The sequence below is a fragment of the Schistocerca cancellata genome, chromosome 5, assembly GCF_023864275.1.
Source record: "Schistocerca cancellata isolate TAMUIC-IGC-003103 chromosome 5, iqSchCanc2.1, whole genome shotgun sequence".
NCBI classification, from domain to species: domain Eukaryota; kingdom Metazoa; phylum Arthropoda; class Insecta; order Orthoptera; family Acrididae; genus Schistocerca; species Schistocerca cancellata.
This window is the reverse complement of record NC_064630.1, coordinates 436,510,418-436,520,824: the sequence shown is the minus strand read 5'-3', so window position 1 is coordinate 436,520,824 and position 10,407 is coordinate 436,510,418.

Sequence of the window (10,407 nt, the reverse complement as noted above, 5' to 3'; positions counted from 1 at the left end):
CCTGATTACATTGATATATACATTATAGGGTTTCAAATGAAAAATGACCTACATATACCAAATTTTCAAGTTACAATCATGTATGCCGCCAGGCCCCCTTTATTCCCGTTACAGAAACCAGTACTATTCCAAAAAGAACTGTGAACTTCCTGTTTCCAGTAATTATATGTATGATACATTGCATATGTTGGTAACAGTGCAGGTTTCTAGTGTATGTCAATGATTATCTTTGCTAATATTTACTTTTGTTTCGCTGAAGCAGTTTGCTCACGTGTTACTGAATGTTTGTTGCCCAAGTGCTACATATATTTGTGGAAGTACATATCCTTTAGTGCGCAATAAATACGAACTATGCCACGCATCAAGAAATTCAACAAAAGGAAATTCCATGGTAACCAGTTCACAAGCAAAGCAAGCCACACGTTGAAATTAACCTATGTATCAGTTCTTCAGGGAAGAAACTCCCACATTGCACGCATCCCCGTGATTCAAATTTTTGTGTTAACAATGACACTGTAGTGGATTTGTTGTTGTTGATGTGGGCATCTTATCTTCTTTGATAAAGGTAGCATTGGCGAAATGTAAACAATGTGATGGTGTAGGCTGTCTGGAAATAACTGAACAACAAAGTAGCAGGAAGTCTTTAAGGTCAAAATTAGTTGTTGTGTGTAGATCTTGCAATAAATCTACCTCGAAAATTACTTAAAACATTGTGCATATGATGTGAATTTGAAGTTAGTGTATGGAATGCATGCATAGGGAAAAGGAAAAAAGGCTGCTCAAACTTTTTGTGGTTTGATGGACCTTTCTCTTCCTCCCAGTAGGTTCAGCGAGAACATAAAAATACTTTTAAGTGCCTTGACGGTTGTGTCTAAAGCATCTATGAAATGTGCAGTAGAAGAAACTGTAAATATTAGTGGAACCAGGGACATTGCTGTTGCACTGGATGGGACATGGCAATGTCGAGGACATCAATCCTTGAATGATATTGTAAGTGCTACTTCTCTGGAGAATGGAAAAGTTGTTGATGTTGCGTGCTTATCTAAGTACTGCCACACCTGCCATGGTAACACTGAAGGACATATTGAACATCAGTGTTCTAAGAATTATGATGGTTACGGTGGAGGTATGGAGTGTGATGGAGCCGTAAAAATATTTCAGAGGTCGGTGCCCATTTATAATGTTAGATACATGAAGTACCTAAGTGATGGGGACTCCAAAGTTTTCAATAAAATCAATGAGTTACATGTTTATGATGATACCTTGGTAACAAAACTGGAGAGTTGTTGACGTGTGCAAAAGGGGATGGATGCTAGATTGAGGAAGCTATGAAGAGAAATGAAAGGAAAGTTGTTACCTGATGGAAAATATACCATAATAAGAATTATCTTCCTATGCCTGTTATGAATTAAATAAAACCAATTTTTAGAGACCTAGTGACCCTGTTTTGCTTAGTAAATGTCTTCATGGAGGCACTCAGAATACAAATGAAAGTTTCAACCATTGCAAATGGGAAAGATTACCCAAGAATATTTTTGTAGGACTAAATACATTAAAAGTTGGTGTACTAGATGCAGTGATACGTTTCAATGATGGAGTGATAGTAAAGTTGGAAGTCCTGAGAAATTTAGGCATAAAATGTGGCTCAAATATGGAAGATCATTTGCTGGCGTGTGACAGACAATGGGTGCATGAAGCTGAAAGATTCGCTCTTCAAGTTACCAAAGAAGCAAGAAGTGCTAAGAGGAATGCCAAGAGGAAGCTTGAAGATGAATAAATGCTGCAGGATGAAGACTATGCTTTAGGAATGTTCTGAGGCACAGTTTAATTGGACTCATATCTTCATTCGCAATTTATGGCAAATTGTATTTTTTAGAATTCAGGTACAAATATTTCCTGAAGTTTATGAAGCACTGCTCTAATTTTTTCCTGTAACTTGCAATAGTCCATACTTATGTAGTAGACCTAAGTTTTATTGCAGAATCAACTAAATTATAGAAAAAATAACATTTTTATTATGAAAAAATTATGAAAATTAAAATGTATGATGTGATATTTTTTTCCTTGTAATATACATAATAGGTGGAATTAAATAGGTCTAGTACCTCAGCCAACATATCATGCATATCTGGTAAAAATTTGGTCTCCTCCAAATGTATCACATTGGGTTAAATCGTACATCAATTTGAGGAAGCATTTTGGAAAAAAAAAATTGCATCAATTTCTTTATAATTTTTAATAACCCTAAGCAGATTCAAAAATATTCAAAACACTTCTAATTTGTTTAGAAAGTGTGCTGCATTACCTGATATCAACAAAAAACTGTAAAACATAAACATTATAAACAGTGTGAAAGAAATAGGTGTTGATTTTTACATACTATTGAGCCAGAAAAGTAGCCTGTACCCTTAATAGAAACAGATTCTTTCCTGGTAAGAAAGCCCAACATTCAAAAGATTCTTTCCTGTCTTTGTATGAAATTATTCACTGTTATTTCATGTAAATTTCCTCGTAATTTGGGAAGATATATGAACAAATTTTAATTGTACAAATCTAAAAATTTAATATGTAACAATGACAGTAATTGTTTAAAACGATATAAATAGAGGGAATTTATATGCTGCCATAAGTTAGTCTGAGGTCAGTCTTATGTCAATCATGAGGCAGTCTTAAGTCAATTTTACGCATGTAGCTCACCGCCGAACATCTAGCATGCAAAATTAAACTCTTTGTGAACAAGAAATACTGGAACTTATTTCTACCATTGCATGATTCCCATGTGGCAATGCAGTAACATCAACCTATGGCAGCATTAAGAAGCAGCACCCCAGATTACATAAGATACGTATTATTTATTTGGTGGAGGATATCTGCAATGTGAGGTAGTATATAGTTTTTTTTGTGTTAAGCAACAATACACATCCCAAACACCACAAACAAAAACATTTTTGACACATTATATTACAAAAGCCATTGCCATGGCACTGGTGTCACATGATCTTCCACATTAGAAAAGCTCTGATGCCTGCCGTTTACTGCAGCATGGCTGCATCCTGTTATCTCAGCCTGCCTCACCTACCAGAGATGCCAATGCAGCACTCTGTCTCCCAAAGTAGTGCCTGCATGCCACCCACCATATGTAAATGCACCTACCAGAGATGCCAATGCAGCACTCTGTCTCCCAAAGTAGTGCCTGCATGCCGCCCACCATATGTAAATGTCTGCAGCTACGAACGCCAAAATATTGTGAGGGAACTCTGAACTGCACCAGAGAATCGAGCATGATCAGAAGAATGTCTGAACTATATGAATTAGTAAAGAACTGAGAAAGAGTTGTATCTTCGACAGGACCTGCCTCTGCTGCTGTCCACATCCCCCATCTTTAACAGAGAACTCAGCACACACCCAGGCAGCGTACCTATTTCACTTTCACTGTGCAGATCCCATGAAGTCATGGATCCAATTTGTCAAGAATGCAATATGCAAGATAGTGAGGGCTCTTGTGGTTGGTTACATGAAACAGACTGGGTCCTCTGGCCCAACCAAATCAATGATTGACTGGAAATGATAATGTTTGGCTACATGGAGACAATTTACAGCCATTCCTGGACTTCATGTTCCCAAACAATGACAGAATTTTTCTGGACAACAATGCACCATGTCACTGGGCTACAATTGTTCATGATGTAGAACATTCCAAACAATTTGAGCAAATTATTTGGCCACCCAGTTCTTCAACATGAAACCAATCAAAAAACATTTATGGGTTATAATTGAGAGGTCAGTTTTTGCAAAAATCCTGCAGAGGTGGCACATTTGCAATTAAGTACAGCTGTAGAGGCAATATGGCTCAATATTTCAGCAGGGGACTGCACTATGCCACACAAAAAGAGGTCCGGCACAATATTAGGAGATATCCCACGACTTTTGTCAGCTCGTTGTATGGGATGGTCCAGAGGCTTTTGAAACAAATCGTAACTCACTGCTGAGTGCAGTACTGCCTCCAAATACGAGGACCATATGTGGTGCATGTCCTTTACGAGGTACAAGTGTAAAGTAAATTGTTACTGGTAGCATGTTGAAGTAGTATTATATTGTTGTTAAGGCAGGCCTTTGTTGAAATTTGACCGCAATTAGGAGGAAACTAAGTCAAAAAGTTTACATTTCAGACACATTTATATTAACTAGAACTATATTTCATATTGAAGTCATTGGTGGCAAATAACCACACTTCCGCAATTATCTTGAAAATGGCTCATTTGTTGACCCATGTTTACTGGAACATTTTTGTTCCTGTTGTCACATACTTTCACCAGTGTCATGTTTCGCTACTAATTACACCACAAATTTTGCACGTGGGTAATTATTGCTCCCCTCTCAGTTTGACAAAAGAGTCACTTGGGCTTTTACATTTTTTGTAAAGACAGGTGATGGACAATACACACAGGAACAAGAGGTACAGTAACAATAAGAATGAAAGAACGAGGAGCCCAAAGTAAAAACTTCTAATAGGCTGATGTGTAAATGGCCATTTCCTGCCCTATCAGTACAATTAAAAACCCATCTTACTTATATAAAATCCATCTCCTTTTGTAATGTGTGCAAATCAGCAAATAACTGCTGCATTGAATAGTGTGGATTTCTTTCTGTACAATGTGCACAATTTCACATGTTATGTAATGAAGTTAAACACATGCAACCTTTCTCCTCTATTGTTGAATATGTATGTCGAACAAGGATTTAAGGAAATAAGAGAGATATTCAGGAATGGGATTTGATCCCAGGGTTAAAGGATAACAATAAGATTTGCTGATCACATTTGTTATCCTCTGTGAACGTGAGGAAGAAATGTAGGACTTTTTGAAAGGGACTACAGTCTACTGGCTTCATGGGTTGGGCACTATGGGATGTCAAAGTTTAAAAATGATTTGGATATGCAATAGAAGTGGAATCCACATTTTGTCAAGGAACCAAGCGAGAACATCAAGCTGTGGAATAAATTATAGAAGTGCTTCAAAATGATAATGGGTAACTTGATTATAATGAGTAACTTGATTGCAGAGTGTAAATTGGTGCTTTAGGGATGGCACATGACATGCAGCTAGTATTAAAATTGCATTGTGATTTGCACAATATCCTCTCCTGATCTTACAGAAGTAGCACACACCATAGTCATCACTTTACTTGGAGGTAATACATAAGGGGACAATGGTGACAACAGAACACACCCCTCTTCCAATCCATCGACATGAATATGTCATGGCTAGATAATACAGCACATGTGAGCTAGAGCTCCGTACCCTTGCAGCAACATTAGCTCAGTATCTTGTATTGGTACCTAGTTCTGGTGGGTTAGAAGAAAATATCTTAGAAGTGTCTAAACAATTTGTGAATGGTATTCGAAACTGTATGTCACAAGAGAAAGTGCAGGGCAGCCAACAATTTTTGTTGTCTGTTGCTAATTCATAAAAGCCATCAACAGCATTTTCTTCTTTGCATAACTTGTTAGAAAAATGTCAGAAACGTAGTGGCATCAGGCACAGTCTTTCAATTTTAGTTACACACTAGAAACAGCATCTGAAATAGCAGTAAACAATCCTAGGCAGGCCAATGGTACATATTTGCCACTTTTTGATAGCAGTAGCACAATACATATTGCTCATTCAGTAGGGTATATGGTACCAGATTTATGTCTGTGTCAATGGCACTGTTTATCACATGTTCTGACTTGGTTTGGCCTATTGCTCTGAAGTTGAATAATAAAATCAGATATGGATTTTCTGATGGTGTTGTTTGGTTTGTTAAGGCGCTCAATTGCGCAGTCATCAGCGCCCATACAAAGTCCCAATTTTTACACAGTCCAATCAAGCCACTGTCACGAATGATAATGATGATGATGATGATGATGATAATGATGAATTGATGAGGACAACACAAGCACCCAATCCGCAGGCAGAGAAAATCCCCAACCTGACTGGGAATCGAACCAGGTACCCCGTGATCCAGAGGCAACAACTCTAGCCACTAGACCACGAGCTGCAGACAGTATGGATTTTCTGTTAAGCACAACATCCAGTCTTTTATCTGATCCACAATTCAAGTACGTCAGTAAAAATAAAATACATTAAAATTCTTACAAATGAATTACCAGTGATAATAAGAATACACAGGGTAATTACACTACTGGCCATTAAAATTGCTGCACCAAGAAGAAGTGCAGATGATAAATGGGTATTCATTCGAGAAATATATTATACTAGAACTGACATGTGATTACATTTTCACACAATTTGGTTGCATAAATCATGAGAAATCAGTACCCAGAACAACCACCTCTGGCAGTAATAACAGCCTTGACATGCCTGGGCATTGAGTCAAACAGAGCTTGGATGGTGTGTAGAGGTACAGCTGCCCATGCAGCTTCAACACGATACCACAGTTCATCAAGAGTAGTGACTGGTGTATAGTGAGAGCCAGTTGCTCGGCCAACATTGACCAGACATTTTCAATTAATGAGAGATCTGGAGAATGTGCTGGCCAGGGCAGCAGTCGAACATTTTCTGTATGCAGAAAGGCCCGTACGGGGCTGCAACACGCAGTTGTGCAATATCCTGCTGAAATGTAGGGTTTCACGGGGATCGAATGAAGGGTAGAGCTAAGGGTCGTAACACATTTGAAATGTAACATCCACTGTTCAAAGTACCGTCAATGTGAACAAGAGGTGACCCAAATATGTAACCAATGGCACCCCATACCATCACGCCGGGTGATACACCAGTATGGCGATGACGAATGCATGCTTCCAATGTGTGTTCACTGCGATGTCACCTAACATGGATGCAACCATGATGATGCTGTAAACAGAACCTGGAGTCATCCGACAAAATGACGTTTTGCCATTTGTGCACCCAGGTTTGTCGTTGAGTACATCATTGCAGGCACTCCTGTCTGTGGTGCAGCATCAAGGAACCACAGCCATGGTCTCCGAGCTAATAGTCCATGCTGCTGCAAACATTGTCAAACTGTTTGTGCAGATGGTTGTTGTCTTGCAAACGTCCCCTTCTGTTTACTCAGGGATTGAGATGTGGCTGCACGATCCCTTACAGCCATGCAGATAAGATGCTCATCATCTTGACTGCTTGTGATACGATGCCGTTGGGATCCAGCACAGCATTCCTTATTACCATCCTGAACCCACCGATTCCATATTCTGCTAACAGTCATTGGATCTCAACCAATGCAAGCAGCAATGTTGCGATACGATAAACCGCAATCATGATAGGCTACAATCCGACCTTTATCAAAGTTGGAAACGTGATGATATGCATTTCTCCTCCTTACATGAGGCATCACAACAACGTTTCACCAGGCAACGCCGGTCAACTGCTGTTTGTGTATGAGAAATCGGTTGGAAACTTTCCTCATATCAGCATGTTGTAGGTGTCGCCACCAGTGCCAACCTTGTGTGAATGCTCTGAAAAGCTAATCATTTGCAAATCACAGCATCTTCTTCCTGTCAGTTAAATTTCGTGTCTGTAGCATGTCATCTTTGTGGTGTAGCAATTTTAATGGCCAGTAGTGTACGTGCTGACCATCACAGTCAGTGATCTGCACATACAGCACCCCTAGCAGCAGCAAGCACTTCTGCATTTGGACATCCTTCCGTGAGGACACTGCCCACTCCTTTGGGAAGCTTCCGTACTAGTGAGCAAGTTTGATGGCATGGAGGAACGTGGCGGTGGCGCCCCCTACACATTGTCAGCCATATTCATACCACCCGCTGCCAGCCAATCATGAGTGAGACAGCAGGGCTTCATTAAGATGCCCATCCAATGCCTGTAGCTGCCACAAAGACAATGCTGTACCAATGATACAGATGCTACCACCCTCATCTGTCCTCAAACCTCCAATCATTTGTCCAACTGCCCAGCACTTGGCAACTCTGTACTCCAGTGCCATTGTGAGTCGGTGTTGCTGGATTCCAGCTGACTTCACTAGCTATCGTTGCTGTCCATCCTCCAGTACAGAGTTCAGAGTCTTTGTTTGTCCTGTTTTTTTTTTTTTCCTTTCTTTCTTTTCATGCCACCAGCAGACATCAGGCCAGCCAGCTACAGGCCAGTAATGCAAGGTATCCAATGATACAGCAGCAGCAGCAATGTGTGACATGCACTACAGCAGATGAGGCCAGTGCAGGAAGATAAATGCACTGGGGGTGTGCTGTACTAGAGAATCTGTTGCACTCGCCAAGGATCAGCAATGGTAGCACCAGAGACTAGATGAATGTAAATAGTAAACACTAAAGAAAGTTTTGTATCCATCAGCCAGCTTCTACCGAATTCTCACCCCTCTCCAGCAGTGTCACTCACCCATATAAGCCATCTTGACACACATTACAGTTTATACAGGTAGTGTATGTGACCTGGCAGTAATTTGTGTAAGACAGCTCATTTACAGAGCTATTGATAGGAGTAGATGGGGATAAATATTTGAGTAGAATGAGCTATGAAAGGAGCTGAAGCTGGGAACATGGCTAGGGTCTTGTTAGAGACACCATACTAGTAGCAAGATGTAATATGGAATAGTTCACAGACAAAGTGACAGGAAACAGTAGACAAAGTTTGGCCAAAGGCTGAAGCAATTGTATTGTATACCTGGGTGAAGTGGATGGTCAGGGAACTTGTACTGATGGATTAATACCAGTTTGCCAGTAAGGAATGACACCCCTCTTGAAAATTTTGTGGCTTATCAAAAGCAAAAGAACAATGATGGCTCACCTAATCAATGAAATAGTGTGCAAAACTGGTTTCTATGGTCGATAATTCTTAGCTATAAATTACTTGTACTTTTTTGTAGTAATTGTAATCAACAGCAATTCTGTAAATGAGGTTTTTTTTATATTTTGTAAGTTTGTTTCAAGTTGAAATGCTATAATTAATACTATTTTTCAGTGATGTGTAGAAGTACTGTTAAGGTTACTTAAGCATGGAATTCAAGGCTTAGTACACTGAGAGAGTTGTTAATTAACAGACTTTATCTGTTAGAAGAAAAATTAATTGTCTTGCTCCATTTCCAGTTGAGTATGTTAATGGTGGGCTCCCTTACTGATCGTTAGGTGTCAGTGTTGTCATTGTACCAGCAGTTCAGCCACAGAGATTTGGAACTCCATATTGGGACTCCACAGGAATGTTCTGGTTGTCACCATTCTGTAGGACTGACAAGCATGTATGTTATGTCTCACTGGTCAAGAAGTTCCACAGAGGGGTTACAAAGGGTAGTGGAGTGGGTGTTACATCTTCTTCTTCTTCTTCTTCTTCTTCTTCTTCTTCTTCTTTTTTTTTTTTTTTTTTTTTTTTTTTTTTTTTTTTTTTTTTTTTTTTTTTTTTTCGGGGTATAATTTTCCAATTTTGGTTTCTTCATTTAGATAACAACTTGTGTTCTCTCTCTTTCCATTTTCACCAGATAACTCAACTTACATAGGTAACCCACCTAACTCCATCTATATTTATTGGACACCTTCACAGAAATCACTGTGCAAAGCCCAACAGGGCAACCAGAAACGACCACATCTGAGAATAATGTGTTTTATGGTCTGGCTGTCCACTGTTATCAAATAGTCAACCTCTACATACAGGAATTTATTATGTACGTGAGACAGCTAGCTTACAAATAATTTTGTATTTTGAGGACTTCTTTCATTACATATCATAAACACAAATGACTATGAGTATTCTGCTGCCCTGTGACTCTGTGCCATTAGATTGTTTGTGTGTCATTCTTCAGTCAGCTTTAGGCAAGTGGTTGCCTGTCAGTGGGACTATAAAATGTGCAAACTTCCATAACTCTTTCAAATAACAAAACAGATGTATTCAACAAAGAACAAAAACAAATTATGAGGTCGTACATGCTTCACTGAGGTAAAAGAAGTACACAAAAACTTTTTAATTTGCAGATGGTTTGTCATATAGCACCAATCACAGCCCATTCGTGCTTAACTCTTGTAAAAAAGACACAATGAATAGCAATTATCACTTCAACACTGCCAACTAAATGTAGTACTAAAAATTTAATATGGAGGAATGAATTTCATAGAGATGACGTAGCCACAGTTGGGAAAGACAATGAACAGTTATAACCACGGCAGGGTGTATACACGGACAAGGAAAACCAATTCTCTGATTTTTCCCGGTTAGAAATACACTTTTTCCATGTTAAGTGACAGTATATTTTCCGTTGGAACTACAAAACTTATCAATCCTTTGAATGGTTATGGTTTTATACAGGGGCATAGAATTTCCTGGCACTTTAGAAAACTTAAATCAGGGAAAAAGGGATATTTACTTGGAAAGTAATGCTTTTCAAACCACCATTCACAATATTTTCCTGCAACCTGTTAGAAATAGGTTCATT